The sequence below is a fragment of the Chelonus insularis genome, unplaced genomic scaffold, assembly GCF_013357705.1.
Source record: "Chelonus insularis isolate UGA/USDA-ARS -01 unplaced genomic scaffold, ASM1335770v1 contig_94_pilon, whole genome shotgun sequence".
Lineage (NCBI taxonomy): Eukaryota > Metazoa > Arthropoda > Insecta > Hymenoptera > Braconidae > Chelonus > Chelonus insularis.
This window is the reverse complement of record NW_023276783.1, coordinates 28,779-46,660: the sequence shown is the minus strand read 5'-3', so window position 1 is coordinate 46,660 and position 17,882 is coordinate 28,779. Positions and strand designations below refer to the sequence as shown.

The 17,882-nt window shown below is 28.4% G+C and overlaps 1 protein-coding gene across 3 annotated transcripts in view; it reads left to right on the top strand.

Moving 5' to 3' along the window:
* LOC118072870 (nephrin-like) overlaps nucleotides 1-17,882 on the top strand; it is a 142,576-nt gene that overhangs the window by 108,813 nt on the left and 15,881 nt on the right. The gene's annotated exons all lie outside the window — the stretch shown is intronic.

Here is a 17,882-nt window from a genome sequence, read left to right as displayed (position 1 = left end):
TAAATGTGAAAAATGCATTATTATAATGACATATCTCCCTCAGCTAGAAATGAACTGTAATATATATAATTCAATCGAAAATTTCTGTTTCAATGCAATATTTATTTTCAATTGATAATGGAATGAAAGCACATCAACGTGAATGAACGTTGAAACACGGAAACATTAAATTTCTTTGACAATTGAATATTGTATATTTCCGGGAAATACTGTATATTGGCAGAAAACTATTTGGCACTCGATTCTAATGACGATTTCATGAAGCGTAATGACCTCCGGTTTTTAACTTGTAACGGAAGATCATAGACCACTCGATAACCGAGAAACAACGGTTTTGGCAAATAGTATCTCATAGACCTTTTTGTATTCCCAGTTGTCCTCTTTCAACGTCATGATGTCTCACATGCATTCTCAATATTTTGAGGCAAACTACTGGGTCGCAAGTCTCATGGGTGTAGTTGAAGATTCCCGAAAGTGCTGGTTGGTCTTTTTCCTCATACTAGTTTAGACTAAAAGTCACATTCAGCCATAGACATATATATTACCTTGTCATGTGCACATGGATATACATGAAAATAAAATAAACTTAACTTAAAAAATACGTGCATTCCTATGTGCTGAAATTTTCGTGCATTCCAATAGAGAAAAAATAATGCGTCGTTTCTCAACGGAAATGAAAAAAAATACTTGTAACAATAGAAAAAACTATCAAAAAAATCCTACTACTATTTTATGTGCTATTCATATTTTTGATTTTATGTAAAAATCAATTTTTTTTTATGTGTGTGTGTGTGTGGATATCAACCGAAAATGATAGCCAAGTCATTTACAACTTTAAACTATTCTCTATATTCTAGGGGTTAAAGGGGGAGAAAAAACGTGACGGTTCAATGATTCATTCATTTTAAGCTCTCAGTATAGGAAACGAGGAAAGAGAGAAAACGTGACGCAATTTTTAAAGCTCATATCAACGATCGTTTGTCGTGACCGTCGAGCAATAGATGACAAAATGGTGTGAACTATCCAACAGACGTATTATTAATGATACCACTGCGTTATTATTAGGCAGCATTTAGGTTCTACTACTAGAAGTATTATATGCTTTGTTGATTATTGGTAGTTATTGCATTGAATCACGCAAATAATATATTTTTTATTATATTTTTATCCAATTTTCACAATCAACATCTTTTATTTGAACCATTTTATTGGAATTTTGGTTTAATTATCTTTTGCTTGAATTTAATCAAGTTGAAATTACAACTTTATAGTATAACTGTACTTGAAGAAAGTTTTCAGATACTTTCAATATCACTTTTGGTTGGTTATCATCAAGTTGAATTTATATTTTTAATTTATTTGAAAAATTATGATAAAGTTTTTGTAGATTCTAGTACTATAAATGTTTCAAGTAAGGTTTTTTTTATATAAAATAAGTTTTTTAGAGGATTATATTTAGTGAAAAACTTTCAGCTGTTTGATCTTCATATGATCATTGTATGATCATTTATTCATTAGTTATAAGCTTTCAAAGCCAAAAACAATTTTTTTGCACTAGCAACTAATAGCACGATTGAATAAAATTTACTGGGGTTATTGAAAGTAAATTAGACGAAAAAGTACAAGCTTTGAGGCACTACTTATCGACTTTGATTGAATATTTTTTGTCAACTTTATAGAAGCTTTTAAAGTTTATTGAAAATTATAAGGTTTTTACATTTTTTTGAGACGCTTTGCTTTACATTGATCATCTTCATCAAATTTTCTCTATTAATTTGAAAAAAAAAGCATTTTTTCACATCAACGCTCATGATTAAAAATAAATTTATTTAAAAAAATGTTAAGTCTAATAAAATTATCTATACATTACAATAATTATCTCATTTTTATACAAAAAAGTAAATATAAACATCCTTTTCCATTACGATAAAAATAAGCATATAAGCTTTAGGAAAAATTCTTTGTGAGAATTGCTATACTTATAGGAAAATGGAAAAGAATAGATATATACGGACAGTGACAACATTTCCTTCTCCCAACACTCAACATATCCGCCGAGAATATTTTCCAATATCCTTCAATACCAAAGCTGTTTCTCAATCTTTTTCACTCTGATTTTTCTACTCCATTCAGTACACAAATAGTATACCACAAAAATTCTATGGACGATGCTTTTATGAACATACCCAGAATGCTTATATATTTCTATATATTGATAATACATCTAGACATCTAACTAAAGTGAAGACCATTTTTTTTTCTTTTTTAATCATCTCTTCATCAATATTGATCTCAACTAAACATTGGTCATCAAACATCCAAATACTTTGAAAAGAATAAATAACAAATTATTCATAAAAAAAAAAAGAAACAAAAGTAAATCTAAAGTCCAGATCTATATTCGTAAAAGAGACTCCATGTGGATAGAAATGGTCATATCCAACATCTAGGTATACAGTCATACAAAGTCCATGTATGACGTCAATAGTAAATAGAGAGCTATTCAAATTCCATTTATTTGAAATTGGAATATATTTTTTTATTGTTTTAAAATTTTTTTTCTTTTCTATCAATGAATTAACTTTCGAACTAATGTTTGGATTATTGGAAAAACTTCATCCTGGAAATCCGAAGTACAAACCCATGATAAAAGGAAAGTATCGACTTTCAATGTCACTAGCTACGAAATCAGCTCAACACGACACATAACATTGCCACTTTTGTGAAACTGTATATTTTTTTTTCTGAATTATGTGAGCATCAAACTATACCAATTTTATCAAAATTTTCTTTTTTCCCGAAAAAAAAAGAAAAATCAATTTCCAACTACGTCTTTGCTCACAAAATAGAAATAAAATGTGATGTATTGATGTTAAACTGTAGGTGAAGAAAAGAAATATGATGATAAAAAGAGATTCAGAAAAGTATGGCTTTTAATTAACTGTGAACGCAATAAATATTCACCACTTTTTAGTTGTCTTGTTTTCATTTTAAATTCATATTTATTGCTTCTTTACTTCATTATCTGCATGAGTATTAAATTTTCAACGGATTAATTAGTTTCAGTTCACTGGAAGCTCAACAATTCTATTTAAATTCATTTGATATATCAATGAAGATGTTGCATTTTTTAAATTCATATAATAAATACTTATTTCTTGAGGTGAATTTTTATAATACTACTTAATTTATGTTATTTATTCTTTGTATCCTTATTGCACATTCTGTGCTAAGATAAAGTGAGTTTTACGGTTAACACTAAATAGTAGGATATATAAATTAGCTACTCTTGGGTCAGACTTGACTAAGAACCCAACAATTTATATTCCTAGCTAAGGTAGAATTATTTCAAATTCCAAAATAGGCATTCAAATTTACAGTAAACCTACAAACTATTTAATCAAATTTTTTATCATCAATCATGGTTTTCTACCTGTTTCTATTTTATCCAATATATTATAAATGCAATCAAAATAGCAATATATTTGATTAATATGCTTTACTACACTTGGAAAAAAATATGATCATTATTTTCAACAGAGAAACTCAATCTCACATAGCCTGTCATTTACACTCAGCATAGATTCTCCATTGAATAACTCTAAATTCTAACTGTTCAATGTATACTTTGAAGATTAATAAATAGATCACCTGCATAAGTGAAGCAAGAATAGAATACATGCATGGGAAAACTATTGAAAGATATGATACTCGAATAAATCATTGAATACAATACTATCCAGATTCATTTTCTTTCAAGTGTTTTAGCAAAAGATATCTGCAGAATATCTTTGTACGTCTATCAGTATATGAAATGCTCTACTAGAGATATAGATCATGTATCAAGTTATACTCTTTGATACCCATTTGAATTGCAACATCTCAAACACAACACCAGTAATATAATAACACTGATATAGATGACATAAGATAATTATTTCAACAAATCATTTACAGATATAAAATTATTAAAAAAAACTCTTTCAAACTTTTTTAAAGAAGATATCTTGATATTTCATTAAGAGGTCATAATTAAAACTTTTTTCATGCCATATTTTTCATATAACCTATTCATTTTATTTATCACTTGAAATAATTTCCTCAAAACATATTAATAGCTTGATATAAAATTTTCAAAGAAATTTCATTTCATTAATTCGATTCCATTTCTTTTCAGAAATATAAAACTTAGTTAAAGTCAAGAAAAAGTGTTAATTAAGTGAAGTTATAATTTCGATGTCAGTTGAACGAATTAAAAGCTTTACCTAAACCTGTTAAAATTTTTTAATCTTACTTTTCTTTAGAGATATCAATAATTCAACCAGTTACATTAATCAGTATCACACAGTATGAAACCAAAAATCTGTGATGAAAAAAAAAAGAACTTTTTCTTTTCAGTTTTAACTTTTTGTCATTTTCTTTTTTTAATATTCTTTCTATTCTTTTCTCCCTTGCTTTTTTATGCTTAACTTGATGATAAAACATAACAGATCATGTAGTACGACATTAATATATCATCATGACAATTTTTTTACTCATAGGGGGGTAGTAACGTTAGTATTCACGTAATTCTCCAAGTGTGGCCATAAGAAAAAACTTTCCACATAGAATTAGGATGGATGTAGAAGAAGAAAAGGGACAGTAATATAAGAGAATTTATCCCTCGTAATTTATTATGTCTTTGTGGATTATAGCATACGACATAGACGCATTTAGTATGATCGTAATCTACCTAACGATAAAAAAAATAATCAGATTAAAAAAAAATAATGAAAGTAATAGTTAAAATTACAAATCCTAGTAGAGAATCTTGGTCAAACTTGGTTTGACTGAGATTATAGGTTTCAAGTGCTTATCCCTATCGCTCACCAAAGGATTAAATGAAGCTGATTGTTTCATTGTCTTCGTGTAGCTTAAAACCACCTCGATAGTTGCTTATGCTAGAAATTCTCAATAATCACCTGACATTACTGTCACCTTCGATAAGTCTTGTAATTACCAATTGCACGTCATTACTATGAAACATCAGATAATTGTTCTAACTATCCCTAAAAAGCAAATCCCACATGATAATCTGTTTGCATATTAATATGCACTTTGATCTAAATAGAATGATTTTATACAACCCAAAATGATGTCATCTAGAAACATAGATTGATCATATAATTACTATGACTGTACGAGATTTGTCAATCATTTAGTACAATATTGTCAAACTTTCTCAAACTGTAATATGAGCAAGATAAGTATGATTTGCAAATATTATAACTATTATTATTATTACCATTATAGCTTCCACAACAAACTTTGCTTAACTTCAGATGTTTCGTATGTTATTACTTGGAGCGAGTGCGAATAATCCCTCCAATCTGAGTGCTCTTTCGTGAAATTTACTTAGGGATAAATGAAATCTTTCAATGTTAAAGGGGATGAGCTTTATACATCCTACTCTTTTTTCTTGTTTTTCTTTTTATTCGAGCTAAGAAAATTTCAAATATACATTTATCATGGTTTATTTATGTCAATTTTTTATTCAGAACAAATTTATCTCTTGACAAAATCAATACTATCAATCACAATCGAAAAAATGTATTTTTTTTTAGACAAAAAAACAAGTGATTTTAATTGAATTGAGGTAATTTATGTTACTTTTACCGAATGCTTGGATACTAGGAGAAATAAACATTCTTTGTCCAATAAAGAATTAATTGAATCAAGTAAATCGATTATTTAAATTGTTTAAAATGTATATAATTTATTCGAATACTAAATAACTGATTCAATTAATCGATTTTCGATACAGTGCACTAGTTAAATTCTAATGAATTAGGGTTCTGATCCGCTTTACAGCAAGCTTTTTCTTTTTTTTTGGTTTTATTATTCTACACTGTTCCGAAAAATTGTACAATCATTCATACAATAACGAAATATGAAAATAAATATTTTAATAGATTTTGGAATTTTTTTTTACTTGAATACTAAAGAAAAACAAGGGCATTTAATTGAGCATGCAACGATTTGTTAAATGAATAACTTAATATACGATAACTTTAATTAACTCTGAAATCTACATTCGTACTTTGGAATGAAAGAAGTTTTTTACAAATGAATAAAACTTTCTAGGTTTTTTAATTAAAAAGGATTAAACAGGATTATAATAATAATTATAATGATATAAGAAACTTTTCATGTGCATCCATATTCAATCGTGGTCAAGCTCAGTTCATTGATTTAATTAATTTTCTATGGCAAAGCCAAGAGTCACTATCTTTGGTCGCCTGTTCATCTTTATCCTCGATAATTTACGCTTTATTCATCTATTGACTTGTTTAATGGATTTATAACTCCTTGTAATACATCCCATATAAAAAAACACCGTTCCCCACAGGTTCCCCTCGTGGAACTATGGGGTACTTTTGGGGACTAAAGTTTTTTTTTTTAATTTTTCTTAAGTCATAAAAATGTGCATGACTTCTATACTAATGATGCTACGGGGTTGATCGAGGGCTCAAATGAAAGCTCTCGATGGAAGGAAGAAAGTCGATATAGTAAAAATCATCATTGGAGCATAGTTCATGCTAAAATTAAAGCAAGTTCCCGTTTTACCCCATTTTAGGAGTGAAGTAATTAATTTTTCTAATGTTTGACCTGATTCCGCATTTCTACGCATCAAGACGAAGAGAATGAGTGGTCGATCATCAAAATCGGACAACTTTGATTTTTCGACCCTAAAAAATGGCAAGTGGTACCCCTTTCCATTTTTTTTGGCCAAAAAATAAAAGTTCTCCGATTTTCGAGTTTGACCACTCATTCTCTTCGTCTTGATGCGTAGAAATGCGGAATCGGGGCACAGCCCAAGAAAATCCACTTTAACACCCTTAAAAGGGGGTAAAACTAAATACACGTTAAAAATCATCATCCCCTTGACTTTAAACCCTTATAACTCATGAACGGATGGTCCAATAACTAATTTTAGGGACGTTTAAGAAAGCTTAAAATCTGAGCTAAACATACATATCCATGAAAAGTGTTTGAAAAATTGCTTTCACCCTTAAAATTGCTAAAATATAAAAAAAAATCACATTTTTTTGGGAGTTCGCCAACTATTTTAGCGATTTTAAGGGTGAAATAAATTTTTTAAACATTTTTTATGGATATGTATCGTTAGCTAAGATTCTAAGGTTTCTAAATACCTCTTAAAAATCATCATTCAATGACTAGTAGAAGAGTTATAGAGATCCAAAGTTAAAGTAAGGGTCAAAAATCATCTTCTCTTTGACTTCGGATCTCTATAACTCTTCTACTAGTCATTGAATGATGATTTTTAAGAGGTATTTAGAAACCTTAGAATCTTAGCTAACGATACATATCCATAAAAAATGTTTAAAAAATTTATTTCACCCTTAAAATCGCTAAAATAGTTGGCGAACTCCCAAAAAAATGTGATTTTTTTTTATATTTTAGCAATTTTAAGGGTGAAAGCAATTTTTCAAACACTTTTCATGGATATGTATGTTTAGCTCAGATTTTAAGCTTTCTTAAACGTCCCTAAAATTAGTTATTGGACCATCCGTTCATGAGTTATAAGGGTTTAAAGTCAAGGGGATGATGATTTTTAACGTGTATTTAGTTTTACCCCCTTTTAAGGGTGTTAAAGTGGATTTTCTTGGGCTGTGCCCCGATTCCGCATTTCTACGCATCAAGACGAAGAGAATGAGTGGTCAAACTCGAAAATCGGAGAACTTTTATTTTTTGGCCAAAAAAAATGGAAAGGGGTACCACTTGCCATTTTTTAGGGTCGAAAAATCAAAGTTGTCCGATTTTGATGATCGACCACTCATTCTCTTCGTCTTGATGCGTAGAAATGCGGAATCAGGTCAAACATTAGAAAAATTAATTACTTCACTCCTAAAATGGGGTAAAACGGGAACTTGCTTTAATTTTAGCATGAACTATGCTCCAATGATGATTTTTACTATATCGACTTTCTTCCTTCCATCGAGAGCTTTCATTTGAGCCCTCGATCAACCCCGTAGCATCATTAGCATAGAAATTATGCACATTTTCAGATCTTACAGTTTTTTGCCAATATATCATTACTTTCATTATGTATATTCTTTTTGCCCGTAGAAAACATTCGAAATACGTTTGGTATAGAGAGCTAAAATTTCTTCATACAGGATATATCACTACGTACATATAACATTTTAAGTGAAGAAAAATTCATTTAGAGTCCCAAATGTAATAATTTAATCGGTTCAAATTCTCATCTTAACTCATGCACTTCTGTATTGAAACACAAATGCAGTCATCAGTTTCGTGTCAAAAATTAAAAAAACAATATAAAAATTGAAATATATTATTTTGTCTTATGTTGATTGCTTTACATATCTTTTTTTTTCACAATAGACAGAGATGCAGTCTGTAAGATTCAAAATTAAACAAATAGACAAGAGATTAAATCTGTCAAAAAATAAAGAAAAAATCTAGTGTATTTCATTTATGATCGTTGTATAAGATGTAAGAAAGCAGGTTTTATCCATTAAATTTTTCACAGTATAAATAACTAACGATGTACGTGATCTGGAATACTCTTACCTCATTTATGTTTCGAGTTAGGGATTATAGTAATTTTTTTTACATATTTTATCAGTTTAAAATTACAATACACATAAACCTTTTAAAAAATACACTGAAAGTGTAGCATTGGTTTGTTAGTGATAATGAATATTTTGACAATACATCCAGTAGAAGATTTTGCTTTTTTTTTTCTCTAACAATAAGAGAGTATCATGAAAAAAAGTTTTTGTCATGTCGAATTCGTAAAATTTGTATGGTAAACGATATTGAATAATTTACGCGTGATCTCTTTAACTACCACAGCTTTTTTGTCCGTATGTGCGACTGTACGTGACATAGAGTATAAACTACGCTCGTATTTCCCTCATCATTTCATTTCTCGTTTTTCGCCCCCATCCAAGCTCTCTCTTTTTGTCCCTTAATGTTTTACGAATGTAACGCGTACAGGAGGATGTTTGAACGACATATTTGAAATAAAAGATGATTTATTATAGAGTATGAAAAATATATTCACACAGAATATTTTTATTATCTTGACTTGTAATTTTGTTATTTAAAAAAAATTAAATTTCTCTAACAAAAAACTATTACGGAATATTATTATGAAGGTTTATTTTATTTGAATAAATTGTTCTTTTCATCTTCCTACTAAATAATCTCATCATTGCAAAAATATAATCTGATGTAAAAATAATCTCAAGTTTTTTTTTTTTCTAATAACATAAAAATATTTCTTCTACAGCATAATTAATTAAATAATTTTTATTAACAACTTTTTGTTTAATTATTTCCCTAATCGAGTTTGAAGGAGCGATAAAAGTTGATGATAAAAAGTCGATGAAAGACTAGGTTTGAAATGAGAACTAATAACTAGAAATTTCAGTCGATTCAATAGTTGGTAACTGGGATTGATTTTTCGACAAATTCATCTCTTCAGTTTTCGTCTTTATTAGCTCTAAAGTGTAACACAAGTGCACGTTTTAACAGAACCAGGCCAACATGGATAGTCTTAGGAACAAGGTAGGTAGTTCAAAAGGGAAAGAGAATAAAGAAGAAGAAGAAGGCGATAAAGGAATGGAGACAGAAGTAAATGAGAGTAAGAGAGACAGTGATAATAGTACTGAGTAGCAAGGCTACCAGTACTTGCAATGGATCGATTGTACCTTAGTGTAGTTACGGAGTTAGCAAGTAAGGGGTTGGGAGAGAAAGTTTTTAGGCTCCATGCCAGATTATCCACCTTCCATTTATCTCTAGAGTTTCGCAATGCTGTTTCGAAATTCGTTGAATTCTCAATCAAACTAGAGCTCCCTTGGGTACATTGATAATTGTTCATTTTACTTCTACCTACATTATGCCATCATTTAATCGTTCATCTAATCTTTACTGATTTCTGGCTGCAAGTATACTTTGGAGATGTGCTAAAGAAGAGCTTTTAGACATTTCTGTTTAAGAATACCTTTTTATGTGAAAGAATAAACTTTGATTGTTATTGAAGGCAATTGATTAAATTATTTCCCGTTTTCATCAATTTAATTATTTCAATTGTTTCTAATACTCTAATATTGTTTTTAAAAATAATTTAGTCTATATTAATATTCATATTTATAATATCAAATATCAGTTTTAAGTTGAGTAATGAAACCAATCAAATGAATTTTCAATCATGATAATAATAATAATTATTATTTTCTGTAAAAAATAATGAAGTAATAGAAGATGAGATTGAATTTTTAAGAGAAAAAACTGTCTATAAAGATAATTGATTGAATTTTTAGGTCAATACTATTATCTAGCATCATAAAAATACTGTCATCTCAAATTATTATCTTCAAGTAATTTAATTTCCTTTCAAGATGATAATTGACAAAGTTTGTTGTGTAAAATTAGTGTCATCAACATTCCACGTTCAATGTAAAGCTGAGTAGTTACATTTTTACAAGACTTTAAACCGTCAAACTTGATGCATTCAAGTTGAAAAAAACTGTCAACTTTCTTTGGAACTCAAAACGGTCTTGCTTCCCTTTTTTACTTTACGTAGCAGTTTATTCTCTAGTGCTTTGTCCCAGTTTACTGGTGTGAGACAGCTTGAATTGGCCTGATGAGCAAGAATGGCAGAGATTGAGGGTAACAATGCTTGACTACAAGATCTACACACTGTAATTACGACACGTGCATGAAGAGTATTCAAAAATAAGGGTTCAAATTTCATGTCATAAACATTATAATTCAAATGACTAAATTAAATGTAAAATACATTCATTACTTTTATATTTGACTTTTTACTAATCCCTTTTTATTTGATCATTCATTTTTAATTGCATTCAACACTTTTTTCTTATAAAATCTTTTTTCAAAATATTCTTTATTACTCGGTACTTTAAAACATTACTATCTGTAATGAATTTATACTAAATCTCACATTAATTTTTTTTATAAAAATAATAATAATAATAAGGTAAAAAATACTTATCTCTATGTCATCATCATTCAATTCAATTCCAGGTCATTTTTTATTTATTTAAATGATAAAAATGTACGAAATTAAAATTAACTTTTTAATCAGCTTAAAAATTCTCGTCACGGTCAGTAATTTGGAAACCTGAAATATAAATTTAAAAAATATAAAAGTATTAAAAAATATGTAAAGTGGAAACTTTATGTCTAATAATTACTGAATAAATTATTAGTAAAAAAGTAGAAACAGTGAAAAAAGTATAATGATAGTTTAATTTTTATCATTATAACCAAAAAAATAATTCATAAAATAAAAACTATGTAAATATTAAACAATTTTTACTATCTTATAAAAACAATCTTACCAGTAACAATTGAACCAAGTTTCAAATGTGTATGATTTTAATTAATGGTTTTTTTTTTTATCTTTTTTAAATAATGAAATTTTAATATTCATTTAGCTTCCCCTGGTCGATGGAAGGATTTCAATATTGGTTTTATTAACAACCTTTTCTAGATTCTATATATAACGGATATTTTATTGGCTGAACTCAGATGAATTTCATCGACTGTGTGTTATCAGATTCGAGCTTTTCTTTCACGGTTTCTTGTTTCCCTTCAGTTCTCTATTACAGAGAGTTAGGTTTGGAGAGAATAAAAGTAATTTAATCGATAGTGCTTTTCTCCTCTTTTCTTGGCTACTTCATTTGTAACAGTAGTCGTAAAGCTTTAAACAGTTATAACTTTACGTTACACCAACGTACATAAAGCAATTTAAAATGCAATAGATCAAGTTAACTACTGCATGGACATGATTTTTAAAAATAGTAAAAATTAAATGGATAAAGTAGAAAAAAGCCAATGACAAAAAAAAAAAAATAGAAAAACGTAGTACGGAAATTGAAGAGAAAAACAGAATAAAAAATAAATTTAACCGGAGAAAGTCAAGACAGGATAGGAAGTGAATCTCTTCGTGAACATCAGTCGCACACCAGCTGTCTAGGTAAGGTAATAAATTTCACATCCGCTGTGCAACCGACCAACGAATAATATAATTTTGCACGTTGAAAAACTTTGTTGTGATTTATTTCGACGTTTTGTCATGCTCTCGAAAAAATATTGACGCTAAAATTAAATTTAATTCCATCTGACGTGGTCAATATAATTGACTTTAGTTTCTTAAATTATTCAACAGAATATTTAATCTCATTACACAGCTCTACAATTATTTTTATCCCTCCAACATTCATGGGTTTTGAATAATTTCGATATTCTGATTGCATAAATTACTTTTGTTGATAAAATAAGTATTTTCAATTAAGGTAGAGATGATAGACCATTTGCATTTTCTAGTTAAAGAAATTTTCGATTTTAAAACCTCCAATTGACTCTAATTTCATTGGTCAAAGATGGAGAAAAATATATTTTAAGATAAACAATAAAATTGAAAATTGAGTAATGCTGATGTATATGTTGTTAAATATGAAAAATTTAGAATAAAATATAGCATCGATCATAAAACGGAATATTTTTACTATTGGCAAGCACTAAAATTGTAGAATTTTATATTCCCAAGTTAGATCCACGTCGACTATACAATGTAGCAGCCAAGGGCAAGTGATGCCCATGAGAAGTGCATTTAGTGAGTAGTACGTGACCTCTCTTATCCCCTGGGAGATTTTCGCGTCCGTTAGTATTACCATTACGAGACAAGTCTTCCGTATTTTACTCTTCATCCAGTCGTTTTATACACTCACGTGTCTACATTCTACTTTAATTCCACAAAAATTCAAAAATCCTTCTCATCTTCAACCATTCTAACTCTACTCTCCTAAATTTAGTTTAAGATTCAAAAAATTTTATGAAACCTTCAAGTCCAACATCAAGATTGGACCAGTTAAGAGTCCAGTGCTTACAATAAATATTTATCAACACTTCAACTATTGTAAATTCCAGTTTTATGTGTAATACATTGCATGCTACATTTAAAATACTTCTATTGCTTGATAAACAGCTTTAATTGAGTTTAATTTCCATTGAGTCTAATAATTAAAAGTGATACATCTGAAAATATAATTAAGCGAAAATGATAAAATAATAGAACGGGGAAAGAGGTGGTGAATAAATGAGAGATGCACTTGAACAAGTTGAAAGTACAGTGTTTGTAAAATATTTAACAAACTTGGATAATTGAATTGACACTCAATGCGTAACTAAACTATTGATTGGACAATTTAATTAACGAGAGAGTTAAATGGTTGATAGTTTCATGTTAAATAGGCCGACAAAACAAAAATAACGAATATTATTTTCATATGAGTGTCTGACATAGAGAATTTCCCTCCTCAACACATAACAACATAACGAAATTAATAAATATGGTGATAGTTATAGGGTTATACAGTGAAGTAACTTTCCATAAACTATCAAATGTGTCAAGGTATATTTAACGTTAGTGATCTCATAAAGTTACGTGTCAATTTTAGAACGTTGTATCCATGTACATGATGCTACTCTTGCATGTTAGTGTCTCTTAGTGTCCTCTCTTTTCATCATGGAGATGAGGAACTCTTTAGGCTCTAGGGAATAAACGCCCCTCAGTTGAGTCTCGATTGGCAAGTGTTTGCCAGCCGTCCGCTTTTCTGACTAATAAGCAGCTAAGAGCACTAAGTTATAACAGCTCAAGACTATGACACTGTTTACATTTAGATGTTCCTATCATGCTCATTTATTTTCTCTGCTACTTGAACACTCGCAATAAATTTCAAAAAAAATTACTTTCGCTCACCCTCACTGCTTTTTGTGTGTGTACACAAAAAAGAGAGCTTTTCTTGTCGTAAAATAAATTTATGGGATACTTATTTATTATAATGGACATCTTTAAATGCATTTTGTAAATTACTTTCTTATGTAACAAAATATATGAAACTATAATTAGGTATACTAGTTGCTGAGTTTTTATACTTGTAGCTAAACAGTGATAATTTAGGGGATTCGAGCTTTCTTTTTGTTTATCTTTTTTATTTATCATATAACGAAATTGAATATTTGTGCAAATTTCAGAGAGAATGTATTTTTATAAACGTGAATAAAATATTGATGGATTTGTATGAATTCAAATATTGTCATGATTGGAATATTCCATTGGCTGCTAATAAAAGTAATTTATATTAATTTCGTGTTGTGTAATTTAATATCTGTAGTATCCAATGCTCTGTCAATTTCTCGAAAATTTATGATAGTTTTCCATTAATAATTTTTTAAACTTTTTGATGCCATCTAGGAAAAGAGTTGATCAAATTTTCGAAATATATTTTATAATTTCTGGTACCAAAATCAATGGTATTTATTCGATCGAATTTTTCTGACAACTTACTCATAATTTGAAATTTTATTTGTATATTTACATAAAAGTTTGAATAAATATATTCATTTGAATTGTATTAAAAAATAATTAATTCTAATTATTATTCTGATTTTTAATGATGAATAAATACATTGAAAATTTAACTGTAATTGTAATAATAAAAACCTATAAACGAATGTTTTGACAATAATCATAATCTTTTTCGGATGAACATCGGATAAAAATTATTATCTACCGATAGTAAATAATGAATTTGAACTGAATTTATTGAAATATTAATTAAAAATTTTCCAAAATTTTTTTATAAATTATGATTATAAAATTTATGTCAAACGTCAATACGCGGTATTAAATAATTAAATTTTTATCAATAGACGATACATCACATTTGGAAAAAATTTTATTAAAATTGGATTGACTTCTCGATATATTATTGAGGTTAAAAATATTTTTAATTTTAATTAAAAGCAAATAAAAGAAGAATGTTTTTTATTATTCAAAAAATAAATAATTTATAAAAGCCATTTTTTAAATAATTTATTAAAACAACAATGAAGTTATTTTTATTCGATTTATTAATTTATTTAAATTTAATAAATTTAATAAAATGAATTTTCCAAAATACTCTCAAATGTCAAGGCTGTTCCCACTTTGATTTAATGAATCCTGAAATTATAAATTTAAATATAAATTCGACAAGAATAGACTCATTAATTGTATTAATCTATATAATTTAAATATTTATGAAGACCCATAAATAGGCATATTCCCTTTGATCTCAGCTATTTTACACTGAGAGCAATTTACTGTGGGTTCCATAAGGAATGATCAACTAGAGGAGACTTTGATGTGAATTTACGAGAGGAGTAAACGATCAGGGTCAAGTTAAATACGTGCAAACAGAAGGTGAATTCCAAGGCAGCCTTTACCCAAAGGAGCTGAAATTTATAGGTCAACTAACGCTGTATACATTGTTACATATCTAATGAGTACATATAAATGTAACTAGTACATGTGACTTAGTAATACTCATCTAATATTGATAAATCATCTCACACTCCTCTTTCATGATTTAACGCTATCACATAATGTTCAGAACAGTTTGAAACACATTTTTGTTTGATTGGCATCAGTCATGTACTATTGATATTTAGTTTGAATGTACACTGATTGAGTTCAATTAGAAATCACTCTTGGAATTTATTATCACGATAATTAATTGAATTACACAGTGGACTTTAATAGAATTTATTTTCTAATAACCATAAGAAATGAAATTAATCAAATCAAATTAAATATTTATGTTAAATTAAATTCATAAAAATGATTCGCCATCAGAAATCTGAAAGTTTTGGAAAGAAAAGCTCTCTATTCCAAAACATAGTTATTGAAAATAAAATAACATCATAGAGTTGAATTCAAGCACAAATTAGTTTCATAAGTTTTGAAGTACAAGCAGATATACTTTAGTATTTAGAAAATGTTATGAAGCAGTAAAGAGGAAAGTAAATAATATGTAAATTATATATGTATATATGTTGTATAATAGTTAAAGAAATTAATTAAAAGTTGATGTCAGTTGAGGTTGTGATAGAAATCACTAAGATTAACGTAGTACCACGCCTTACTGTTGTATACAGTGTTAAAGTGGCTTTACCAAGAGTTCAAAGACGTAACAAATAAGACGGCGTAGTATAAACGTTGCCTTATGTATACACCCTGGTGCACAGAATTTCCCAGAGGTACGTGAATTGCCAAGACGATTGAGGAGTCTTATATACCGAATAGGAGTGTATTATATCGTACACCAAGTGTAAGTCTTCTAGACTCTAGACAACTCTTCATTTATAGTTTGAACTACAGAGTATACAAGGCCAATGAAAATAAATTCATTTACACTGCATCTAAATTTTATCTTCTTTCCTAATAACTGTAAAAGAAATTGGATTCTTCAAATGGTTTATTTTTTCTTTCATTTATTGAAACTTTGATCCTAACAGAATGATTATTTCCAACAAATAAATTTTATCAAATCTTTATCCTTGGAAATTAAATCAAAATACTACCATTTTTAATATTTGTCTTTTTTGCAAATCATTTAACAAGATTTTTTTAAACTTTTTTGTTTTCATGATTATTAATCTAAAGAGTATTGATTAAAAGCTTGATAATTCCAACTTTCAAGATCTAATCAAAAGTTGATTACCAAGGGTCTTACTTAATCAGCTCAATGACTTGTAAATTATTTTCAAAAAAGATTCAACATTTTTCATTGATAATTATTAATATTATAATTATGCTAATTATCTGTCTTTAAGTTTTTTGTTCATATTGTGATAAAGGAAATGTAGTTTCAATTTTTGAAATCATGGTTAGAAGATAGAAAAAATAAATAGCAAAGAAGATACTTATTAAAAAAAGATGTAAAACAAATTCTATTTGAATCCACTTCTAGAAAATATTTTTATTTAATTAATGGTTGTAAGAAAATGTTGAAAAAAAATCTATCAGTGTAGTGTAATTAGCTCTTTAACAAAAAATCTCTGTTCTATGCTAAAATTCTTCATAAATAGACCTGAACACATAACAGCGATAATTATCTTCCAGTTAAGAAGCAAACTTGATTATGTCTTAAACATCATCCTATAGTGCATAATTTACCAAAACTTAATCTCTAAATAGTCTTGACTCGATAAAATTGGGATCTTCATGGTGTAGCATGTAGAAAGTCTAAGTTCTATTAAATAATGTAAGTGTGGTAAATAATTCATGTGCCCACGAAAGGAGAATAAAGAAAAAAGACTATATTCTCCTGTAATGTAGAGAAAGAGAGAATGAACAAGAGATGTAGAAGCTGAAATAATGCAAGTAGTGCATTAAAATTATGCAAGCTCATTTCTGTGCATAAATGTGTATTTATGTATTCACTGCTATGGCGACTATAACTTAGAAGCCAGTCAAGTTGAATGTAACTTTGAATATTGTTGATAACAAATTTACAAATGACTTTTTTTTTCTTCAATTGTTGCTTTTACATTATATCAAGCCAGTTAGGAGCACTTTTATTGATACAGTCTGAGTCAAACTTGGTAAGTGATAACATCAATCTTCATTATTCTTCGTAATTTGAGACCATTGGCTTGTTACTACTTTCCAGGTAGTAACAAGCATCAGTATATCACAGTACATTAGCCACAACAAGTTGTACCAATTGATCAAAAAAATTGGTTACCAATGAAAAATAATAGCCCATTTTCAACTCATGAACAACCATTTACAAACATCATGATTTATGTTGATGTAAGGAAAAAAGATTTACACACTTACAATACTTTATCAACAGAGAGAAATATTTTAGTCTTTATCTTCCATATGCACGAGAATCGTCTCTAACTACATTTATGTACAGATATACTCGGCATGACGATGAACTGCGACATAATGCAAGAAATCTTAACGAAGTGAAAAACATTTGCATTTC